The sequence below is a fragment of the Equus caballus genome, chromosome 3 (genome assembly GCF_041296265.1).
Source record: "Equus caballus isolate H_3958 breed thoroughbred chromosome 3, TB-T2T, whole genome shotgun sequence".
In the NCBI taxonomy this organism is placed as follows: domain Eukaryota; kingdom Metazoa; phylum Chordata; class Mammalia; order Perissodactyla; family Equidae; genus Equus; species Equus caballus.
This window is the reverse complement of record NC_091686.1, coordinates 120,087,038-120,109,959: the sequence shown is the minus strand read 5'-3', so window position 1 is coordinate 120,109,959 and position 22,922 is coordinate 120,087,038. Positions and strand designations below refer to the sequence as shown.

Below are 22,922 nucleotides of genomic sequence, written 5' to 3'. Positions count from 1 at the left end.
CCCGGCTGGACATCACATGGTTCACTCTACTATTGTTCGGTGACGTGGCTCTGCCCAGTGGTGAAGACTGTGGGCTCAGCAGTAAGACACCCAGCTCTGCCACTTGCTAGCTGTGTCAGCTTCAACCTTCTCCTTTAACCTCTAGCTCTCAGACTCCCACCTGTGCAAAGGGTACAGCGCCCGCGGGGGTCGTGTCTTCCTGGACCACGGATGGCCTAGAATGGCCAGGGTCCCAGGTTATATATACCACCCTCCCCGACTGGATATGAGCCCCCTAAGGGCAGGGACGAGCTTCCCGGGGCCGTCAGCCCTGTCTGGAGCCCGAAGCCCCTCCCGGGGCAGCAGCTCGGCCCCGGGGTCCAGTGCGCAGGCTCCGGCTCCCCGCGCCTCTTCTCGCGGCCGCGGAACCGCTCCCGGCCTCGGCCTCGGGCGGGGGCGGGGCGGGGCGAGCGCCGCGCCCTCCCTCTGACTGGCAGGAGGGCGGGCCAATCGAAGGGGCGCCCCGGGGGAGGGGCGGGGCCGCGCCGCGAGCCGGGCGCCGGCAGCCCGGGAGCTGCAGCCGGGAGCGTGCGGCACGCGCCGGCCGGCTGCCCAGAGCACGGTCACCGGCCCCACTGCATCTCTACCCCCGCCCTGCCGAGCCGCCTGCACCTCTGCCCGTCTTCTTCATTTGCTTTTTACGATTTTTCAAATTTTTGCACGCATCCTTTTTCTGTTCCGTTTGTCCTTTTTAAGGCGGGGGCGGCGGCAGCGGCAGCTCGGGGCGGGGAGGGGGCGGCCGGAGGATGCGGCGCGGGGCTGCGCTCGCTACGCCTGCTGCTGCTGCCCGGCTCGGGCCTGCGCGCCGAGCAGGTGGGTACAGGTGCGCTGGGGGGTGGGAGGCGCGCGCTGGCCAAAGGGGATCCGCGGACCCCGCGACCGATGGGCGGACCCGGCGGCAAGGGACGCGGTGACCGGTGCCGCCCCGCCCCATCGCTCACCTTCCCCACTTCCAGCCTTCGCACCCCGTCCTGAGTCCCCTGCCGCTCTCGCATCTCACCTCCGAGGTCCCCCACCTTTCCGTTCCCATCCCCCACCCCTTCCAAATCCCCCCGCGGCGTCTCCCAGCAGGAGGACTCTGCGTCGCCTCGCTCCATACGCCCCCTTCCCGTCCCGCCCACAGTCTCCCTCTCTCCCTCACGCCACCCCCATTTCCACTCCTCTCCTCATTCCGCCCCTGAGCCAAGGAGGGGGAGGGGACCCACCGGGTGCCTCCCGGGAGTGGCGCGGGGGGCGTGGCCGGTCGGTTCCCTCCGTGTCCTATCCGCTGAGTAGGTCAGGGTCCCCCATCCCGGGGCCGAGGTGGCACAGAGGATGGAGCCCCGGGCCGCGCCGCGGCGACGGGGGGCCGAGAGGGCGAGGCCGCCCTGCCGGCATCCCCACCCCACGCACGGCACACGCTGCCGCGGCCCCTGCCACGCACACCCCCGCGCTGCTGTGCCCACGTGGGCTCTGGGGAGGAGGCTGGAGAGATGGAAGAAAGGCTGGTACCCACCCTCCTGACTGGCCGGCGCGCCCTGGGCGCACTCGGCCTCCGGAGATGGCGCACAGGATTGACTCCTGCGGGGCCGGGCACCTTGCAGGGCGCCCTGCGTTCAGGCCCGCGGCCTCTAGGGCCTGCGTTTGTCCGCCGCGCCCTCGCCCCCGGCCCCGTCGCTCCGTCACTCCACCCTCCTTGCTGCTGGGCTCCTTGTCATTTCTGTTAGAGGCCGCTTGCTAGGCTGGAATCTTTCGCCTTAGAAACCCCCCCCCCCGCCCCCCCCAAGACAGCTCCCCTCGCCACACACCCTGGTCTGCCCGTCTCCTGATGGCTTGGCGGCCTGGGCTCTCAGCCAGCCTCTGCCCGCCGCTTTAAGCTCCAGAGATACTGTATCTCGCCGCTGGCCCTCCTCCGCCGTCCCCACCCCTTCCACGCACACTCACAGGCACCCTGTCCTTGGCCTTTGCTCGTGCTGTTCCCTCTCCAGTAACGCCCTTCCTTCAGCTGGCCAGCTCCTTCTAGACCAAGGGCGGGGAGAGCCCCTTGCCTGAGCTTCCCTGTATGGCACAGCTGGACACACTACTGTCCCGTCTGATGGCCCCTGCCCTCCCAGACCAGACTGGGAGGTCTGGGAGGGCAGGGGGGGCCTCAGCCCCTCACTCAGGGCTCCACCCACAGTAAATATGGGGGCTCAAGGGGGGCCTTCCCTCCTAACTCAGGGTGACCCACTGGTGTGGGGCGAGGCTGGGGGAGGAGCTGGCTTGTCCACCAGGACCTTGGGCAGGTGGGTTACGTTTCCATGCCCCCGATGGATGAGGAGGAGGGGCAGGTTTGGGGATGAGGTGGGGTGGTCAGGACCACTCCTCAGGATGCTTGCTCCGCTAGGCATCGTCTGCTCCCAGGAGACCCACTGCTCTGAGAACACTCTTTGAGGCTTACGGATGGTTGCAAAGTTTCCATTGTTGTTGAGACTCTCACACGTGGTCTGTCATGCTGAACATCTCCGCTCCAGGGCCTGCGGGGAACTCTCTTTTCACAGCAAGAAGCCCCTCAAAGGGTCAGAGTGTGGTCCCAACAAATGAGAGCATTGCCATTTTCCTCCTCCGCAAGCCATCCGTGGCTCCCACTGCTCCCATGACCTCACAAGTTCCTCACCGCCTGGCTTCCCTGGCCACCTCTCCCTCTCCCCACCACGCTGTGCCACCTCTGTGTTCCCCAGACACGTCTTCATACTTAGGTTTTTCCCTATGTGCTGTTTTCTCTCCCAGAAATGTTCACCTCTCTTCTTGTCTGGAGAACTCCTATTCATACGATAAGGCCCAGCTCTCATGTTAGTTCTTTGCGATGCTCCCTGACTCTGCCACACAGGTTGTATGGTTCTCTCATCTGTGGTCTCCTAGAACTTTATGTCCATATATAGTGTCCGTATTTGTGTAGATGCTCCTTAAGCTGACCCTACTCACTAGAGACTGGGGACGCAGTGAGGTCTGAGAAGCAGCCCTGCTTTGACCGGGGCTCCGTTTTCCCAGGGAGGCAGTCGGCCAGCACCGATACGGGCTGCGCTGTGAGAGGAGAGCGCCTGACGGCTCCGCCTGACCAGAAGGCTTCGTGAGGAGGAGTCAGGATGCAGGCCCCGCTCTCTTGTGTATGGGGCATGGGGCTGGGAGAGGGGCGGCAGAAGGAGTTCCTGAGGAAGGCATGAGCCAGCAGCCAGCGCCACTGCGCGCTCTGGCTGTTGGTTTCACTCCCTGGGGACGGCAGCCTGCCTCTCTGCAGGCTCTGGAGCCAGGGTTCCACTGGGTCTGGGTTCCACTGGGAGCCTGGGTTCCCATTCGGGTCTGCCCCTCCCTCAGCCGTGACTGGGCAGGTGCCTCCTGCCAGGACTGTCTGACTAAATGGGCCGCCTCCCTCGGGAGGATTGGCGGTGGCCGCAGTGAGTCCTGCTTCTCCTCGGTCTCCTCCTCTGCCGAAGTGGTTGGGTCAACCTGCAGGGCTTCTGAAGTTGTGTTCAGTTCCTTATGGCTGTGTGATCTTGGGCAAGAGGATTAACCTCTCTGAGCCTCCATTTCCCATATGAATAGGGGCAGTGGTCTCTCTCTGGCTGGGTTGGTGTAGGGATCAAGAATGTGGTCTCTACGTACAGGAGGCACTTCATAACTGGTCCTGATGGCGAGGGAGTGTTTGATAAGTGATTTTAAAAATGAGTCCTTTGGTTTTGTCATGGAGGGAACGCCCCAGTGCGGGGTCCTCTTTGTCCTTCTCTAGCTAACAACGTCAGGCTAATAAGCTAACAATTCAGTAAGCGGGGATGAAAGGGGAGGGGAGCGGGTGCCATGTTGGCTACTGCAACATGCGCAGACTTGTGTGAGTAGGTGCTGAGAGCTGTGTGCAGGAGTCCTGAACTCGGGGTCCTCAGAGTGAGGGCCACCTCCCTTCTCGGTCCGAAAGGAGCTCCTTTGAGGCCTCTTTCCTCTGATCTTTTTTCCTGCTCAGTGGTTGGGGTGTGGCAGTTACAGTAATTTCCACCCAGGTTGTAGGAAAACTCTTAATGGAACTAATGAGCGTGAGCAGCGGCCACCAGCTAGGTGAGCTGAGCTGTGAAGGAACATGGCTGGGTCAGAGGAGCTGCACTGAGGACCAGCTCGGACCCTACCGGCTGTGTGACCTTGGGGAAGTCACTTAACCTCTCTGTGCCCAGTTCCTTTGATGTTCACAGAAGGAAAATAGCTGTCGTTGCTTAAACTCCCACTGTTGCCATGAATGATCTCATTTAAGCTGCACGGCACCAGTCGGGTAAGAATTATGTGAGCACCTGACAAGCAGGTCTGGAGCTGGAGGCAGAGGCGGGGGTGGAACTCACTGGCAGGGGTCCCTCGATCTGGAGCTTAGGTATTGCTCCATGAAGCATGCTGGCTCCCACGATGGAAAGACAACGGTCCTCCAGGGCTGGTGTGAGAAACCAATCAGAGGAGCTGTCTCAGTGCTTTTCATAGAAACACGTTCCCTGAAGCCGGCAGCTGCCGTTGGGGATGCTGTAATCCAAGGCTGGGAAAAGGCCCCAGGGCTGGCCGGCGGTGGGACCTCAGCATTGTCACTCTGGCCCTGGACACCTTCAGAAAAGGCTTTCTTTGCTCATGCCTTTCCCAGGCCAGGTGGACAGCCCAGGGCCACGGGCCAGCAGGTAGGGCCGGGGATGGGAGGGGCCCGGGGCCCTCGTGCTGTGAAGGGCGGGGTTTGGGAGCCCCTGGGTAGGAGGTAGGGAGGGCAGGGTGCTGGCAGGGAGTTGCCCAGGAGGCCACTAGCCGGCTGGGTCAGAGTCACCCTGAAAGCAGAGAGAGGGTGGCGGGCGGGCACTGGTGCTGGGTGCTGGCGTGAGGCGGGCAGGGGCCCCCTCTCGTCTTTGGTGTTAGTGTTTGTTTTCGGAACTGCAGCAGGGAGTGTTGGAGCTCTCACTGGGCTACAGAAATGAATCGAGATAAATGCTGTTTCCTTAAATATAACAGTTAGCATTTGCTAAGCACCTCCCAAGTGCCAGGGTGTGTGCACGACCCTGCAGCCCGCTGCCTGATCGTAAATAAAGTTTTATCACATGTGGCCACGCCCATTCATGGGCTGTTGTCCGTGGCGGCTTTTGCACTGTGTCGGCAGAGTTGGGCAGTTGTGACAAACACTGTAAAGCCGGAAACGTTTGCTGCCGGGCCCTTTACCGTTGGCTGCCCCTGGTCTGGGCCACCCATGGTTTGAGTTCATTCAGTCCCGGATGCAAGTCCAAAGGGAGGTGCCCTGAGTGCCCCATTTTACAGATGGGCGCAGGGAGGCTCTGAAGCCTGCCTGGGGTCACACAGCTGGTAACTGGGGGAGCAGCAACACGCAAGCAGTCCATGTTATTATTTTTTTTAGGGGGGGTAGGGTTTTTTTTATTAGCTTCTAATTGAATATTACCGTGTTCAGAGAATGTGGCCTGTATGATGTCTATTTTTAAAAATTTGTCGACAGTTTCTTAATGGCCTAGTACCTGATCAATTCTTACAATATCTTTGTCTTAAATATATATATTTAATACTTAAATATGGTTAACATATTAAGCATTTTTAAGTGTACTGTTCAGTGGCATTAAGCACGTTCACATTGTTGTGCAACCATTGCCGTCATCCATCTCCAGAACTTTTCCCTCCTCCCAGACTGGCAGCCCACATTCTTAACCGCGACCCATGCTGCCTTGCAGGAGCTTTGTAGCAAAAAGCAAACATCAGCGGTGTCAAATTTAGCAGAGGAAGGTTTGATGGCAGCCTTGGGTTTGAATGCCAGCTCTGCCGTTTACCAGCTGGTCAAGGACGAGCAAATGCCCCCTCCGAACCCTCGGCGATCAGTGTCCTCATTTGCGGATGGGGATAACCCCAGGCCCCTCCCTGCAGATCTCAGAGGTGCGAGGACGGGATAGAGAACAGAGGGGCGAGCCCAGCCTCCTGCAGGAACAGGAGCTCCGAGGCTGTTCCCTGGAGCAGCTGCACCTTCATCGGGTGTTAGGTCAGTCTGTCCTCTCCAGCGGCCCGGCCTGTGGTGTCCACTTTACCCTTTCCAGCTCTGGGAAGCCGCCCCAGGCCATCACATGTCCTAAAGCTCCAGAGTGGACCTTGGAGGACCCAGATGCTGTGTGGATGCAGGCCTCCTGCTGTCCTCTCCCCCTCGTGTCCCAGACTTGGCTGACGGGCCACTTTAGGGAATGAAAGAAGGCTCTGTGTGGAGCCCTCCCAGGACTGCCAAGGGCTGCGCATTGTGGCAGTAATGCCCTTGTGTGTGCCAGGTCAGGGGACGTGCTGGCTTGGCCCGCTGGCCCCCATGCCTCTACCTTGGCTGCATTTTGATTCTGGAGCCCCGGACTGGCCCCTGGGCCTTCCTCAGGGCTGGAGGGTGGGCCACACCGAGGGTGTCCCGCTTCCTCTGGAGGCCGGGCACACGGTGAGGATTACGGGCATCACAGTGGGCACGCGGAGTGCTCTGGTAAGGTGGCTTTCCGCTTCCTTTAACCTCGGAAGCTCTGTCCCTCTTTTCCGACTTTATCCTGTTGCTTCTGGAGACTGGTCACTCCGACCTGCTTGCCGAGACCCAGGGTTTTATGTAACAGGATCACGACCTGATTCTTCTGTTGAAACAATTCTTTGTTTCCTCTCCCTCCCCTCTTTATTGAGATGAAATTAACACAACCTAAGATTAACCATTTTGAAGTATACAGTTCAGTGGCATCGAGTACATTCACCGTGTAATGCAACCATTGCCTTTATCTGTTCCACAACATTTTCATCATCCCAGAGGAAACCCCATCCCATTAAGCAGTCACTCCGTATTCCCCCTCCCTGGCCCCTGACAACCACAGATCTGCCTTCTGTCTCTATGGATTTCCTCTTCTGGACCTTTCATATAAATGGAGTCAGATAATATGTGGCCTTTTGCGACTGGCTTCTTTCACTGAGCATGATGACCTCAACCTTCCTCCATGTTGTAGCCTGTGTCAGTATTTCAGTCTTTTTTTTTTTTTCTTTTTGGGGAAGATTAGCCCTGAGCTAACATCTGCCGCCAATCCTCCTCTTATTGCTGAGGAAGACTGGCCCTGAGCTCACATCCATGCCCATCTTTCTCTACTTTATATGTGGGATGCCTGCCACAGCATGGCTTGCCAAGCGGTGCCATGTTGGCACCCGGGATCCGAACCTGCCAACCCCAGGCCGCCGAAACGGAACATGTGCACTTAATCACTGTGCCACCGGGCTGGCCCCAGTACTTCAGTCTTTTTTTTATGGCTGAATGATATTCCGTTGTATGGATCTGCCACATTTGTTTCTCTCTTCATTTGTTGGTGGACACTTGGGCGGTGTCCACCTTTTGGCTAGTGTCCACCTTTTGGCTAGTATGAATAGCGTTTGAAGCAAGGCTTAAAGTGTTAAAACTCCCTCTCCTGAGCCTTGGCTGCCCAGGTTCTGTTCTCCTGGTGCTTCCATTCCCTCCTCCCACTGCTCGCTCATTCATCAGTTCAGTTGCCCGTCAGACAGTTGTGGATGTGCCCTTGGTGGCCGGCGCTGCACTGGGAGCCTCCAGCCTTGACTTGTTCTTGACACCTGGAGAATGGTTTCTCGGCTTCCCATTTTCCAAGCTAGAGCGTGGGACTGCCCCAAGGCACGAGGGACAGCCTGAGGCCAACTGAGTGGCCCAGAGAGGCAGCTGGCACAGCACGGGGAGCCCGGCGGCCTTTCTGTGGTTCCTGGAACATGCTGGACTCTTCCTGCTGAGAGCGTTTGTGTCTGCTGCTTGCCGTCTGGCATGCTCTTCTCCTGCCCTCGCCAGAACTGGCTTCTCCTCCTTCATGTCTCAGCTCAAATTTCCCCTCCTTGGAGAGGTCTTCCCTGCCTACTCCAGGTAGATGCCACCTCCCCTCCACTGTTATTCTCCCCATCAGCACCGTGTTTGCTTCTGAATTCATCACCATCTGAAATGGCTTCATTTCCTCGTTTATTATCCTTCCTCCCATCCCCTAAGCTAGAAGGCAAGCACCTGAGGACAGGAACCTGGCCTGGCATGTTTTCTCTCATCTCCCAGCACAGGGTATTGGCACACAATAGGTGCTCATTAAATGATCGTTGTGTGGAGTCGGATATGAGTTAATTTCCTCCCTCTGTCTTGCTGGCTCTGTGATCTAGAGCTTGTTACTTAATCTTTCTGAGCTTCACTTTCCTCTTTCGTTCAATACAGAGACAGTCCAGTGCCCCTACCTTTTGAAGTCGGCATGAAGGTCAGAAATAACCGGTGTAGACTGCCCAGAACTGTGCCCGGGTGCAGTAGGTGATTGTCAACGCTGCTGCCCCTTGTGGTAGCTGCAGAAGCGTGGTCATAACGCTTGTGACTGAGTCCCCTAACCCATACGCTTGCTTGCTCCAGGGACTTGCGAGCTTGCTTGACCCGAGGTGGCCAGGGGACCTCCCGGAGCCGAGCTGTGCAGTCAGGTAGCCTCTCGGGGCCCTGAGCACCGCAGTGCGACTCCTCTGAATCCACATGGGCTGGCGAGTGGACGATACACACTGGATTCCAAAGAATTTGTACGAGAAAGAGAATGAAAAAGAGCTCAGTAGTAACTTTAACATTGATCGCATGTTGAAATGATACTATTTTGGATAAGTTGGGCTAAATGAAACTATTATTAAAATTAGTTTACTTGTTTCTTTTTACTTTTTTTGATGTGGCTACTAGCAGAATTTAGAATTGCACATGGGCTCACAGTGTCTTCCTTTTGAGCAGCCCTGCTCCAGACTCCCAGCTCCTTGAGAGCAGGGCCCGGCTCCGAGGATGGTCGCCTGCCTCCTGTGAAGTGGTGGCCCTGGGCAAGGTCGTTAAGTGTGTTCAGTGCTTCAGCTGCCTTCTCTGTAAACGAGAAGCTCTGTCTGATGACAGACAGTGACAGTGCATGTTTGAGGGCCTCCTGTGTGTCCCTGGAAGGAACCAGGGCCCCCTGAGGAGGAGATGTGGCACGGTCCCCGCCCATGGCAGCTTTCATTCTGAGAGGGGAGACCCACAGTCTACGCAATCTAAATAAAACACAAACGTGCTCACTGAGACCGAGGTGATTCCCTCAAGGATGCTGGTAAGGAGGCATGGTAAACGGTCGTGGGGCGCCCAGAGCCGGGTCTCTATCAGGGCCGGCCTGCGGAGGAGAACCAGATGGATCTGCATCCAGCCTGGTGCATAGCGGGCTCTCCCTAAGCAGCAGCCAAGGCGATTACTTCTGTGTGGCCCCAGAGCATTGGGCGGCTCTGCTCAGAGTCGCCTCCACTCAGTGGCTCTAGCCTTTTTTAATCCTTCTGCATGTAACAGCCACAATAGGACTCTGCTGTTCCGGTAAGAGTTTGCAGTCTCACGTGCCTTTCCCACGGCCTCTCCGCGAAGAGAGGTCTCTGAGCGTCTCCCCGCAGTGGGCGGGGCTGTTCCACGGCCAGTTCTGATTGGGCGAGAGCCACTGGTGGCCCAGCTCTGATTGGACAAGGGCAGCTGCTTCTCGGGGTGAGGCGTAGCCCCCTTCTTGTTTTGCGCGTGTCCTCTGCTCCCGACCCCATCTCCGCTGCTTTCCTCCAAGCTGAGGGAGAAATTGGGTTGTCTCCCATACAGCCAGGAGCTACGAGGAGGCCAAGTCACTTCACCTCTAGGAGCTCGGGTGTCCTGGGGGTCACACCCCATCCCCATCTCGGGGCTCGTCTGCTCCACGTGGAGAGATGCCTGCAGGGGTCACCTAATGTTGTCCTCGTTTTCTACAGGCACACCTGTCTGCAGGTGCCTGGTGTCGGGCAGCCTGCTGGGGTGGGGGGTTAGGGGTGGGCTGTGCTCACAAATGAGCGGAAACGAGCCCCTGGGGCAGGTTATTGAAGGCAGGAGTGATGAAGGCAGAAATAAGCCTTCCCCTCCGGCCATCATCGGGCCTGCCCCACTTCACTGCTGGAGAATGAGTGACTTACCTGCGGTCGCACAGGTAGAAATGGCAGTGGTGGGGTTCAGACCTGCTCTGGCTACTCCTGCAGTTGCTGATTACTTCTGGAGAGTTCAGCCACCTTAGCCTGGCAGTCAAGTCCCCCATGGCCTGCTCCCAACTCACTTCACATTATTTCCCCAATGAACTATACCTCCCTCCCAAGCCCTGCTCCTTCCCCCAGACCCTTGGTTGCCAGCACCCTCTGCCTGGAATGCCTCACCCTGCTAGCACCCACCTGTGAAATCCTAAGGCTCCGTGGCCCGGCTTGGATGTCACTTCCTCCATCCTTCCTGGGCCCCCAGGAGAGGCCCGTTTGTTACTCTATGAGTGGAGGTGGAGTGAATGAAGTCGCTGGAGCTGGATTAGGATGAACAGCCCGGAGGCAGAGGAATGGACTAATGGCTTCCTCCGTCACCTGATTTTGCTGGCCTGGCGTGGCCCACTCCTGCCTCCTCCCTTCTCACACCTTCAGTGGAGCGTGTGTCCAGCTACATCATCCGCCCGCTGTTCCTGACTGAGCCAGGCCTTTGCACGTGCTGTTCCCTCTGACAGATCTGCCTATTAGCCTTCCCCACCCTCATCCCCCGGGGGAGCAGCCTCCACTTGTGCTTAGGATCCACCATCAGCCTTATTTCCTCCAGAAGCCCTTTCCTGACTGTACCCTCTCCCCATCCCCAGGCCGGGTCAGGCATGTCCCCAGAGCTCCTACTGCTCTGCACGTCCTTCTGTCACTGCACTGGACACTGTATTGAAGCTGCTAGTGACTTGTCGGACTCTTCCACTACACAGAAGTTTCCAGAAGGTTTCAGGAGGCTTGAGATGCCATCTGATTCACTGTGGGATTCCCAGAGCCTGGCACAGGGTGGGGCACACAGTAGGTGGTCAGTAGAATTTTGGCCTTTGGTCTCACAGATTCTTATAATGTCAGTATTGGGAGGGACCTAGCAGGGAAACAGTAGGTCCTAGTGTCTGTTGCACGCATCAGATCCACTCCACCCTTAACAAGCTTCACTCTGTTCTGTGCAGCAGCCACCTCTAATGACAGCTAACTCCATAAGCCTCCAATACCACGATACTCAGAGTATCACAATACCCAGGTAGTTGTGTCGGCCCAAAGATGACGCGTGTAAAGCATCTGTGGAACTTAATAAAGGTTCCCTTCCCCTGCACACAGGGATTTCACTACCTTACAGCCTGCTCTTTGGTTAGGGCAGAAAAATTGTTAGAAATTGTTAGAAAGCTGTTCTTCAGCGTCCAAACCGTGTTCTTGTGTTTACAGAAGGTCACATTGGCATGACTTTTCCCTTTCTCCCAGGCTGCACCTCAGAATGCACTTTGGAAGACACACCTGCTTTCTGGGAGTTGGCAGGGCTGCTTCCTTGGGCTGGGGCAGCTGGGCGAGTGACCTCAGTAAGCCCAGCGGTAATTGGGTTTCTGAGCCTTCCGTGATGAGGGCTGGATGAGATTCTTTTTGCCAACCAGACGCCATATTTTGAACACGGGCCTGGATATCCCTAAATTGTGCCTAATCTGTTTAGAGTGTCAGTCAAATGGGTGCTTTACTGACATGATCTATCTCTCCCTGGAGTATGACAGTCATCCAGGATAAGCCCAGTTTATGAGGACCTGGGTAAGGACCAGATCCCCTGAGTTTTCCATAGGGATGGTTAAAAACGAATGCAAGGCACTTCAGACCAAAGTCACAAACAAGTCCTGATGCTGGATAGGATATCAGAAATTGGGAGTGCTCCAGCCAGAAGATGGAGGAGAGGTATTGGGTGCCGCAGACCTCAGGTGTTCACAACATACATTGTGAATTTGGGATTTCATAATTCACAAGCTCCTGGGTTGTAGCTTCCCTTCATGTTTATTGAGGAACAGAGGGCTTTGTAGGTAGACTAAGAGGTCAAGTGACAAGGAGGTTTGGGTGTGTGTCAAGTCACTTTCAGGCAGGGATGTGGGCTGATCAGTTTGGGATGGTGTCTTATCTGTTCAATGTAGCAGGTGCAGAAAGGACCTTTGCTTACCAGAGAGAGTTTCATTAGCATCTGTGCCAGGTGGCTGCAAGAGCAAAGCCATGGCATTTGAAGATCCCCATGCTGTGGACTTTGTTGTGGATTCTGACCAACCCTTCTCACCTCAGTCTGAAGCACTGACCTGTCACCACACTTCCAGTTGCCACATGCCATGAAGGTGATTCCCAAAACATTATCAATGGCCCCATCCCTCCTCCTTCTGGGCAGGTCAAGCTGTAGCCTCAACTCCTCCAACCAAGGAAACTGCTAATGGACATTTTTGTTGATGGTGTTCGGTGACTATTGGATGAGTAATTGATTTGCTCCCGTTTGCTGGCACCAGAGAGAAAAAAATCATGATTGATTAAAAAATGAGCTGTTTAAGAAACTGAAAATTGTCAGAGAGGAAATTTTGCTGTCTGAATTAAAAATAAATAGCCCTTTGAAGTTCTCATCGTGGCTTGTATGCCAAACACTGCCTGACTCACTTAATGCAAAAGAATGCAGTAAAGGAGGAATAGAGGAACCAAAAAGACGTGAGACATATGGAAAACAAAGAGTAAAACGGCAGAGTAAACCCAACTCTATCAATAATAAGGTTAAATGTGGGTAGCTTAAACAATTAAATCAAAAGTCAGAGATTGTCAGAATATATAAAAACATTCCAACTGTATGCTGTCTTTAGATTCAAAGATGCGAATAGATTGAAAATAAAAAGACACATCATGCAAAGAGCAACCACAAGAAAGCTAGACTGATTATACTGATAATAAGATAGATTTAAAGTAAAAACTAGAGATAAAGAGGGATATTTTATAATAACATTTTATAATGATGAAAGGGTCGATCCATCAGGAAGATATAACAACTAAACATATATGCACCTAACAACAGCGCCAAAATCTGTGAAGCAAAAACTGAGCAAAATGAAGTGAGAAATAGATAATTCACCATCAATAATTGGAGACTGCAATATCCCACTTTCAATAATTGATAGAACAACTAGACAGAAGATCAACAAGGAAATAGAAAACTTGAACAGCAATGTAACAGCTAGACCTCGCAGATATCTGTGTAATATTCCACCAACATCAGAATATCCATTCTTCTCAAGTGCACGTGAGTCCTTCTCCAGGACAGACCATATGCTTGGCCATAAAACAACCTCAATAAATTTAAAAGGATAGAAATAGTACAAAGTACATTCTCTGACCACAGTGCAATGAAATTAGAAACTAGTGGCAGCAAACACAGTGCCTGGCTCATAGCTGATGCTCAGTTCCACTCTTGTCAGCCTGACATCCAGGGCCCTGCTTTTCCTTCCCACCTCATCCTTCATCACTCCCAGGCACCCCTATTTCCTGGCCAAACTGAACTACTGACTTCCTTACCCACTGTTTCCAGCTTCCATACCTTTGCTCCTGCTGCCCCACTTCCTGGAATGCCCATTCCTCTGCCCCCACCCCATCTCCTAAGTCTGCATCCTACCCATCCTGCCTTACATGAACACCTGCCTTACTGACCCACAATAAGGTGAGTTTGTAATGAACATATCAGAACAGTGGTTCTTGAAGTGGTGTCCTGGAGCAGCAGCAGCAGCATCAACTGGTAGCATTTTAAAAATGCACATTCTTGGGTCCCACCCTGAGCTACTGGATCAGAAGCACTGGGGATGGGGCCCAGAAGTCTGGCTTTTAACAAGCCTTCTGGGAAAATTCTGATACCCACTCCAGCTTGAGAACCAGGGCAGGCAAGGCTGGTCCCCAGTTATCCTGTATTTACACAGTCTGGTTGTTTCTAAAATAGTTAAGAACTGGTTGGCTCCCTCCAGTAAGTACGAATCACTCCTACCATCTTGCCGAGTCTACAGGTGAGACCAGGGGACCTTGTTTGTGGAGTGTAAAGGGCAGTTCTCCATCCAAATAAGCACACATTCCAGATTGGTGCTTAGAGCGAAGGGCATGCTTGGCTTTTAGTGGTTTCCTGTGGAAGAAGGAAGACATTCTGGCCCTGTTCTACAGCACTTTCCCTCCTTGTGATGGTGGGTGTGCGCTGTATCGTTATTTCTAGGAAAAGAGGGAGGGTGGCAGAGTGTGAAAACCAGCCCTGAGCCAGGAGTCGCAGGTTTGAGTCCTGCCCAGCTACTGCCTGCCCTGCCTCCCAGCAGTCCTTCCTCCCGTGGGTGTTTGTGGGGTGCCTGCTGTGCACCGGGCACTTGGTTTCTGCCTTCTTGAAGCCCAGTGAGCAGGGATGATAGTCACAGATTATCATAGAACAACTCAGTGCCCCTACCTCCCTCTGTGTCTGTTTTCCCGTCTGTAAAATGAAGTGTTTTCAAAAAAATTGTTTTAGCAGCTAAACCACACTACCCCAATATACAAAACAGGGAGGCAATGGTTTGTTAGCACATTTATTTTCTGACTTTAAACTTATACTGCTTACTAGTTACAAGGTCAGGCCCTGAGAACAGTGGGGTTGCTTTGATGAATGTTGAACTTTCAAAATGAAAGGTTTGGGGTGACAGTCGTAATCTCAACAGCTGTGCCCTCCTGAGTGCTCAGTTGATCAGTATAGTACTTGGGCTTTGTTGTGGTTGTGAGAGTACTCTGTCTTGAGAATCTTTGCATACCACATTTGCCTTCGGTAAGGTCTTTGTCAACAACTTACCTTGTCGTCTCAGGATACCTTTTACTGGAGATGACGGGAGAGGCTCTACCCCAAGAGCTACACAAAGCTGAGCGTTCTCCTGGCAGCCCAGGTGAGCGGTTAAAATTAGTACACCTGAAAAACAATAGTATCAACCATTTGCTGCTCCAGACCCCTGATCCCTGAGCACCCCCCCCCCCGACCCCCAGCATCTTCAGGGAGCACCAAGGCTCCGTGGAACATGGTTTGGAATCCAGGCTCCATCATCTACTCCCAGCACCCCAAAGTGCTGATGGTTCTGCTCCATTTTAGACATGGGCCACCATCCCTTCACAGGCCCCGTGTCTGCGTGCTGTCATCTGCCCATCAGAGTCGTGTTTCAGTCTTTGTTCTGTCTCGACCTCCAAGTGTCCTCACATTCCTAAGACTGGGACCCGGGAGGGCGGAGCCTCCAGGGCTGTCATTGACTGAGCTGGAGGCAGAGCAGCATTAGAGCCGGCGCTCGCCTCACCCCAGTCTCTGTGAACAGACCACGAGGTCCAGCGCCCTTCCAGGACGGTCTGAAGGGCCTGGCCACACAGTCCTTCCTCGGAATGGCCCTTGAGTTACTGGGAGAGTTGGGAAGAAGAGCAGTCATGCCAAGAAGGAGTGATGCCTTTGTGAAACTACACCTGGCTCTATCACTCCTGGGCTCAAGGGGCTCCCCGTGGCCCAGGATGAAGCACATGCTCCTTGTCGCCATGTCTCTGATCTCATCTCTTGATGTTCTTGTTTTTACTGACTATTTTAGTCTGCTTGGCTGCTATAAGAAAAATATCGTAGACTTCACTGACAGAAATTTATTTCTCACAGTTCTAGAGGCTGGCAAGTGCAAGATCAAAGTGCCAGTGAGAGCTCTCTTCCTAGCTTGCAGATAGCTGACTTCTTGCTGTGTGCTCACAAGGTGGAGAGAGAGAGAAGGCAAGCTCTCTTGTGTTCCTTCTTATAAGGGCACTAATCCCATCATGAGGGCGCCACCCTCATCACTTTCCCAAAGCCTTATCTTTGCAAACCATCACACTGGGGGTTAGGGTTTCAACATATGAATTGTGGGGGACATAAACATTCCACCCATAACACCGACCCCTACCTTATGGAGCCATCCGCCTTCCTTGAACTTGCCAGGACCCTTCCGTTCCTCCTGCCTTTGCACATCTCACGACCTTTCTGCTGCCTCTAGAGCTGGCTCAGGCTCATCTCCTCGGGCACTTCCCTGACCTCCCAGACCCTGCACATCGCCCTGTCACAGCCTGGCCACGCTGTGAGGCCACTGTCTTCTCCACTGGGCGGAGCTCAGGGCCTGTGTGTCCAGTTCAAGGCCTGGCATGGGCAGACACTGGGATGTTTTGAGTGAATGAATGAACGAACGAATGAATGGAGCTTGTGCTCCTTTTGCTTTTCCTGCCTAAATGCCGTTCCGCCTTCCTCTGAGCCCTGCTCCCTTGTCTGCATGTCCGTGTTTCACCGCTGCCAGGGCCCACTTCAGATGTTCTTTCCTTCACCCCACCTGGGACCCAGCACCCCTGGTCTCCCAGTGATCACCTGGGCTTGCTACAGCCTGTTCCTGGCCTATCTCCTTACTTGACCAGAACTTCTCAGGGGTGTGGGGGAACCATCGGGACACCCAGCCCTGGGCCAGCTCGTTTGAGGGACTTGGCAGATGTCTGCACCTGATGGTCATCCTTGACCATCTTCCTTCCCCACCAAGGTGGTAGTAACCTGGTAGTGAGTAACCAGGCAGTAAGCTCATCCTGTTCCCAGCACCCCAGCCCTGTAATGAGTGTCCCCGTTTGAGCCCCTGGTTTCTCCCTACTTGTCTCAGCATCACCCCCCATCCCCCCAGTTCTAGAGTCACTTTCTTGGGAGAAGCTAGGACATATATGAGCTCTGCGTCCAGCTTTGTGCACACAGCAGGCACTCAGCAGGTGTCTGTTGAGGGGTGCCCTCGGCATATCAAGCCACATTGAGAGGCTGGTGTAGCAAGGATGTGGAAACCACAAAAGAAGTTGCTCTTTGCTTGAAAGTCACCAGCCACCCCTCCTTGTTCTTCGTGATGTGATTACTTGCCATCCTTGTGACTCATTCCGAGCAGGGGTGGGGCAGAAATGACCTGATGTCTGGGGCCTTTTCTGGGGCTTCTTAAGGTGCCCCTGTACATCAGTAAAGGAGAGATTCCAAAATGATGCAAGGAATTTGCCAAGAGCTAGCAAGTTGCAGCTGAAGGAGCAAAGGCTTTGTACTGAGGTGGGGACTTGAGCAAATCCTTTACCTGCTTTAAGCTGAAATTTCTTCCCTGTAAAATGAGGAAAATACTATGTGCTTCTCCAGGACCTCAGGAGTGCTGAGATTATGTGTGCAAAGCGCCTGTTGCCTTGTGGCTGCCTGAAGGGTGGCAGCTGTCTACCCCCAGGTATGCAGAATGCCTGGGGCTCAGCTAGTTGCCCAATAAATGTAGTTGCTTTGGCCTTCCCTCAGATGAGGCAGTCTCTGGGCTACCTTTGTGGCTCAATCTTCATGTCCTAGTGTAATACCTGGAACCTGGAAGCTATATAGCAGAACAGGTAAGAATATGGACACTGGAGCCAGATGACCTGGGTACAACCTCCCACCCCTACTTGCTAGCTGGGTCACCTTGATCAAGGTACTTTACCCCTTCCTGCTGGGACACTAAAGTGGGGCACTAATAATACCCATGTCAATGAGCTGAGGAGTAATAGGTAATTTGGAAAGTGTGGAACAGTTCCTGGCACAGAGTGAGAGCTACATAAGCGGGGACTGTTGTTATTATTACTTGGTGCATGTTTGTTGAATTGTGTTGAACTCTGTCTGATGGGAGAGGAGTGTGGGGGCTGCCTTTGTTTTTCTTGCAGCACAGGTATCAGTCCCCATGCTCGTCCCCATCTCACATTTTCCCTCCTGTTCTGCACTTGCTAAGATTTTACAGTGAAAAGCTAAAGAAAAAGGAAAACACCACATGCACAGAATGTTCTAAAGGAAGCTTCATCTTGTCACAAATGTTGATAAACAACTCTCATTCCCTCTATTTGATTAGAGTTTTGTTATGTGGGTTCTGAATATGAGTAGCAATTTTATCATAATTTTTTTGTGTTTGTGGGTGGGGGTGTTTGTGTTTGTGGGTGTTTGGTGGGGAATCGAAGTGGGTGGTTTTCTGATGATATTGGAAGCTTTTCATGAACTGGAATATTTGGAAAGTACTGTTTTATGGACGTGTTGGGGCTAACTCAGTGGTGTTTAATTTGCTGTCAATATGCTTTGTCTTGGAGGATGATGGCATGGTATGCAGGAAGGAGCCTGTCTGTTCCTCCCTAAAAATGTCCTTGGGTGCCTTCTAAGAGCATGCCTGGTATGGTGCTGGGTCCTGAGGATCAAACAAGACTGACACAGTTATTTGCACAGCTGGGATGTGGTCTTAGAGTCAGACACACCTGGGTTCAAGTCCTGACTCTGCCACTTACAAGCTGTGAATGTTGGGCAAGTGACTTCACCTCTTTGAGCCTCAGTTTCCTCATCTGTCAAATGGAGATAATACTGTTGCCTGTTTTACAAGCAGGTTTTGAGGATGGATTGAGATGGGTATGCCCAGCACATTGTCTGGCATAGAGCAGGCTCTTATGAGCGACAGCTCTTGGTTTAGCTGCTGCTTTTGGCCTTGGGGGCAGGAGTGATGCCCTGACAGACCCATGCAGCCTGACTCGGGCCACCTCTGGGCCACTTCCTTTACTTTGTTCTCTGCCTAGCAGAATGGAGAAGAGGTGTTTGAGTCATGGTGCGAGAGGCCTGGTTTCCTGTGGGTTTGTGGCTTTGCAGTGTTGTCCCATTGAGGGCACCTGTGAGGGTTTCTGGAAGGCCGAGGAGCATGGTGGTGGTGGTGGATGGGAATGGTGATGGGTGAGGCAGGGTCTCCTGGGTGAGCACAGCCGTGCCCCCTGCCTTGGGCTAAGCTTTCCTCTCTGTTCCATCCAGTCTGGCTCAGCTGTGCGTTTGCTGAGTGCCCCCCGGGCGGGTGCTTTATGTTCCTCTCTAAGCCTCTCAACCGCTGTGCAAGCAGGCAGGAGGAAACCCAGGCCCTGGGAGGTTAAGTAGTCACTTAACAGTCAGAGTTAGTGAGTCTCGGGGCCTCAGGATGAGATCCTTGCCCCCATCCACCCACATCTGGGCTTTCCAGGTGGGTTCAGCCAAGGTAGCCTGGGAGGCTGAGGTCTGGACCCAGAGCAGCTTCATGTGGACCACTGAACCTGATTTCATTTCAAGAAAGAAGCACAACATGTTTGACAAGCATCTTCTGGTCTTCATTTTGTTCTCCTCTGAACGTATGTGCTAGTTCATATTTTCCTGGGGTCACACTGTGCCCACTTTGTAACCTGGCCTTCTTTTTAGTCGTTGCAACTCATTCTGACGGTTCCCCACTACTCGATTCCTTTGCAGCAGTTTCTGCATCCCCAGGGAGGAGGGGCGGGGACAGGAAGCAGGGAGTGGGCGTGGCCACAGAGGCAAGGTTGGGCGGGGACAGGAAGCGGAAGGGGAGGAGTCAGGCTTGCCTTTAAAATTCAGTGGCAGGAAGTGCCGACAGGACACCTCGGAAGCGGAAGCGGCTGGGGTCAGAGTGGAGGGGTTGGGGCTGTTCTGCACCAACTTGCCTTCAGCGTTGAGGAGACTTGACGGGGCGGGGAGGAGAGGACGGGCAGAGGGCCGGTCGCAGCGTGTGAGGCCCGGAGGCAGGACGGAGCCAGGTGCTTCCCAGGCCGCCGAGAAGGGTGGCTCTGCCGCGGGTGGTGGCATTGGAGGGGAGTGGAGGGGGTCGCACTGATGTCGGGGAACGCGGCCATTGCTGTCAGGCTGTTCTCTGGGTCAGCCCGTCGAGGAGGCTGCTTCGCATCAGACCCTACAGGGGTGGCCCTCCTTCACTGAATCCGTGCCGCAGTCTCAGGAGGCAGGAGCGTCTCCCGCTCAGGTGACATGACTCGATGTAGGTCCTACAGGCAGGGAGGGATGGAGCCAGGATGCGACTCTGCGTCTGACTGACAGTGAAGGCCAGGCTTTCTACAGAGGTGTAGGCCTTCAGGGGCAGGAGCCTTGGCAGTCATGGAGGGCTGCCTGGAGCAGGTGGTGATGTGGCTTGTAAACTTAGAATAGGCTAAGTGTGAGGCCGAGGTAGGAAGAGTGCAGGGTTGGGAGTGGAGAGGCCGGGTTCAGATCCTGCCTCCCTGTGTAGGTTTGGGTTAGACATGCCCTCGCTGGGCTCCAGGCCCCATCTGTACAATGGGCACGTGGGACCAGATGGCCTTTCCTAACATCCCTCCCAAGTCTGGAGCTCACTCCTTCTCCACAGCGGTGTTTGCTAAATATTTTCCCTTTGGAAGTCTGACGTCTGACCACCAACACCCTCTCCCTCCCAAGCCCCCTTCGTGGTTTCAGGATGCCAGGGGGCGTCCAGGCGCGGGGTTCGGGGGGCACTGTTCCTGAACACAAGGGCTCTGCCTGCCTGCAGTTGGAAGGACTCCGACACTTTCTGGCCAGCGGGGCTGTCACTGCTGCCAGGAGCTTACCCGAGGGGGGACGCCATGAAGCAGGCCCTCGCTGGGCACTGGCAGCTCTGTTCCAGTCCCTGGCTTCCTGTGTGTTCGGTGCAACCTGGGCTCGTTGTCTGCCTCTCAGAGCCTCGGTTTCCCCATTTGTGAATGTGGAGGGACGTGTCTCCCAGCCCTTGATCTCTCTGACCCCACTGCCCCCTTCTGAGCGGGTCCGGGTGACGAGGCACAGGGCTGCTTCCTGTCTCTGCAGAAAAGCAGCCCTGTGGTCTGAGTTGGTAGGAGCTCGGTAAATGCTTGGAGAGATTCAGAAGTGGAGTAAAAGATACAGTACATCTTAACTCGACCTTCCGGACTGCTTCCCTGTGCCCGTCCTCTTGGGCTGTAGGTCCTGCCTGGTTTCGCCTCCTAAAATGTTCAGATCTTTGGCTCACCTCACACCTTTTCAACCCACCAGCTGGGGACACAGCTTGGTACTCTCCCTGCCCCCAAAGGGCCCCCTCCAGGCAGCCCTCCGTTTTGACCCTGAGCAACTGGTCTGAAAAGCTTGGGTGTCTGACTCTTTCCTCCCAGGTGTGAACCTCTCCGTGGCTCTATGCTGTGCTCGAGGTCAAGTTCAAGCCCTTTAGGGATTTGTAGCCCTTCTTCCCTCCGTCTAGACCTCCAGTCACTCCGGGCAGCACTGTGCCTTGTTCATCTGTCTCTTTAGTGCCTGGGAGAGTATCCGGCACTTAATATCTTCTCAATAAATGGTAATGGGGGCCGGCTCTGTGGCCGAGTGGTTAAGTTCGCGCACTCCGCTGCGGCGGCCCAGGGTTCGGATCCTGGGCGCGGACATGGCACCACTTGTCAGGCCACGTTGAGGCGGCGTCCCACATCCCACAACTAGAAGGACCTGCAGCTAAGATACACAACTGTGTACGGAGGGGTTTGGGGAGATAAAGCAGAAAAAAAAAAAAAAAGATTGGCAACAGTTGTTAGCCCAGGTGTCAATCCTTAAAAAAAAAAGAAGAAGAAGATTGGCAACAGTTGTTAGCCTAGGTGCCAATCTTTAAAAAAAAATGGTAATAATGCTGCCTGCTGTTGTGGGTCTGCTGAGCAGGGTACCTCAGCCCCTAGTAGGAATTCTGGTGCGGACCTGTGGATAATGTCAGGATTATTATCTTATACAGAGGAGGAAACTGAGGTTCAAGACCCAGAGAGGACAAAGGTCTTGGGATTCAAAATGACCATTGATTAAATAATACTCAGCCGCTTTAAAGGAACTCGTGAGGCATCTGTTACTTTAATTGGAAAAGAAAGGCTGAGGCCTGAATCCAAAGTCTTTCCCAGGTGCAGGGAGAGCCAGGGACCGGCAGGCGTGCCGCGGGTGTGGGCAGGGCGATAGCCTAGGGTGCTGGTCTGGGGCAGTGTCCATCTGCCTGGATGGGGCTGGTGGGAAATCCGGCCTGGTGCCAGCCACGCGGGGGTGAGTCCTCAGCTGAAATCAGGCCACCGGTTTTAACACCTGTAGGTAGTGACTCCATGAAGAAGTGACAGTGAGATGCTTTGGGACTGTATCATGTAGCATCTGCTGATTTCTAGTCATCGTTTTTCCCCTGTAAACATAAAATGATACAAAATTAATGAAAGTATTACAAAGGGAAAAAATGGCATTTATTTGTATTCCCACCACTCTTTGAACCACTATTTTAGTGTTCTTTCCAGCTTTGTCCAGAGGCAGTGTGCATATAGAGAGATGTGTGTTGACAAAATCTTTTTCTTTCTATGTGGAAGGAAGGGGGTCTGTTCTGGAGCTCACTTACGTGTGCCCTGGTTCTATCACTTTTGAGCCGTGTGACCTTGGGCGAGTTCCTCAACCTCTCTGAGCCTCTGTGGCCTCCGCAGTGCCCTGGAGAATGCTGCCCACCCGTCAGGGTTGCTGCTCTCTGCCGCTGGTTGTTTTAGCGGATGAGGAGACTCTGAGGGAATCTGTGGTAAGGGGATTGTCCAGGCCGAGGAGTTTGGTTTTCACCCTGAGGGCAGTGGGAACCAAGGTTGTTCCGTGAATATATTTTATTTCTGATTCTCAGAAAAGTAGTGGTAGTCACCAGGATCAAGGGACTCTGGATCAGAACTCTGCAGGGCTCAGGGTGGCCGTGGATGAGGGGGCGTGTGGCACCCTGGGGTGAGGAAGTGGCCAGTGGGGACAAATGGCAGGACTGGGGGCCCCTGGGAGTTGGGTGTCGTGGTCTAGTTGGGGAGTCCTAGGGACCAGAACAGGAGATGAGGAGCTGGGCCAGCTGGGGGGGCCCTTTCAGGGGAGCCTTTCAGGGAGCATGTTGTAACTGCTCCAAGGAGCCTCAAGGAAGAGCTGGGGCTCTACAGATGGGGAAACTGAGGCCCACAGTAGCTGTGTGACTTCAGAGTGACTCAGCAGGTTGGGAGGTGCGGGCCCAGGTCTCCTGCTTTGCTGCACCGTGGCCCACCCGGTCCGTGCTGCCAGCTCCCAAGGACAGAGGGGACCCCACCGCCAGGCCTGAGGGCGTGTGGCTTGTGTTTTCTTAGGCACAGGGCCAAAGACCAGGGCTGGTATCAGCTGGGGCTGCCTGAGCCTCTGTGGCTGTGCCCAGAATCCCTTCCAGCTGCCCTGCCGACTGCTGGTC

At 54.3% G+C, this 22,922-nt stretch overlaps 1 protein-coding gene across 5 annotated transcripts in view; it reads left to right on the top strand.

The window, feature by feature from the left end:
- Nucleotides 1-540: 540 nt before the first annotated feature.
- JAKMIP1 (janus kinase and microtubule interacting protein 1) overlaps nt 541-22,922 on the top strand; it is a 147,725-nt gene continuing 125,343 nt past the window's right edge. The window contains exon 1 of one of the 5 annotated variants that reach the window (XM_070262734.1): nt 541-852. The gene's annotated coding sequence lies outside the window, so the exon portion shown is untranslated. Of the gene's footprint in view, nt 853-4,534; nt 4,701-14,728; nt 14,802-19,269; nt 19,480-22,922 lie in introns of those variants that run through there. The other 4 variants (XM_070262735.1, XM_070262738.1, XM_070262739.1 and 1 more) reach the window with 4 other exon arrangements.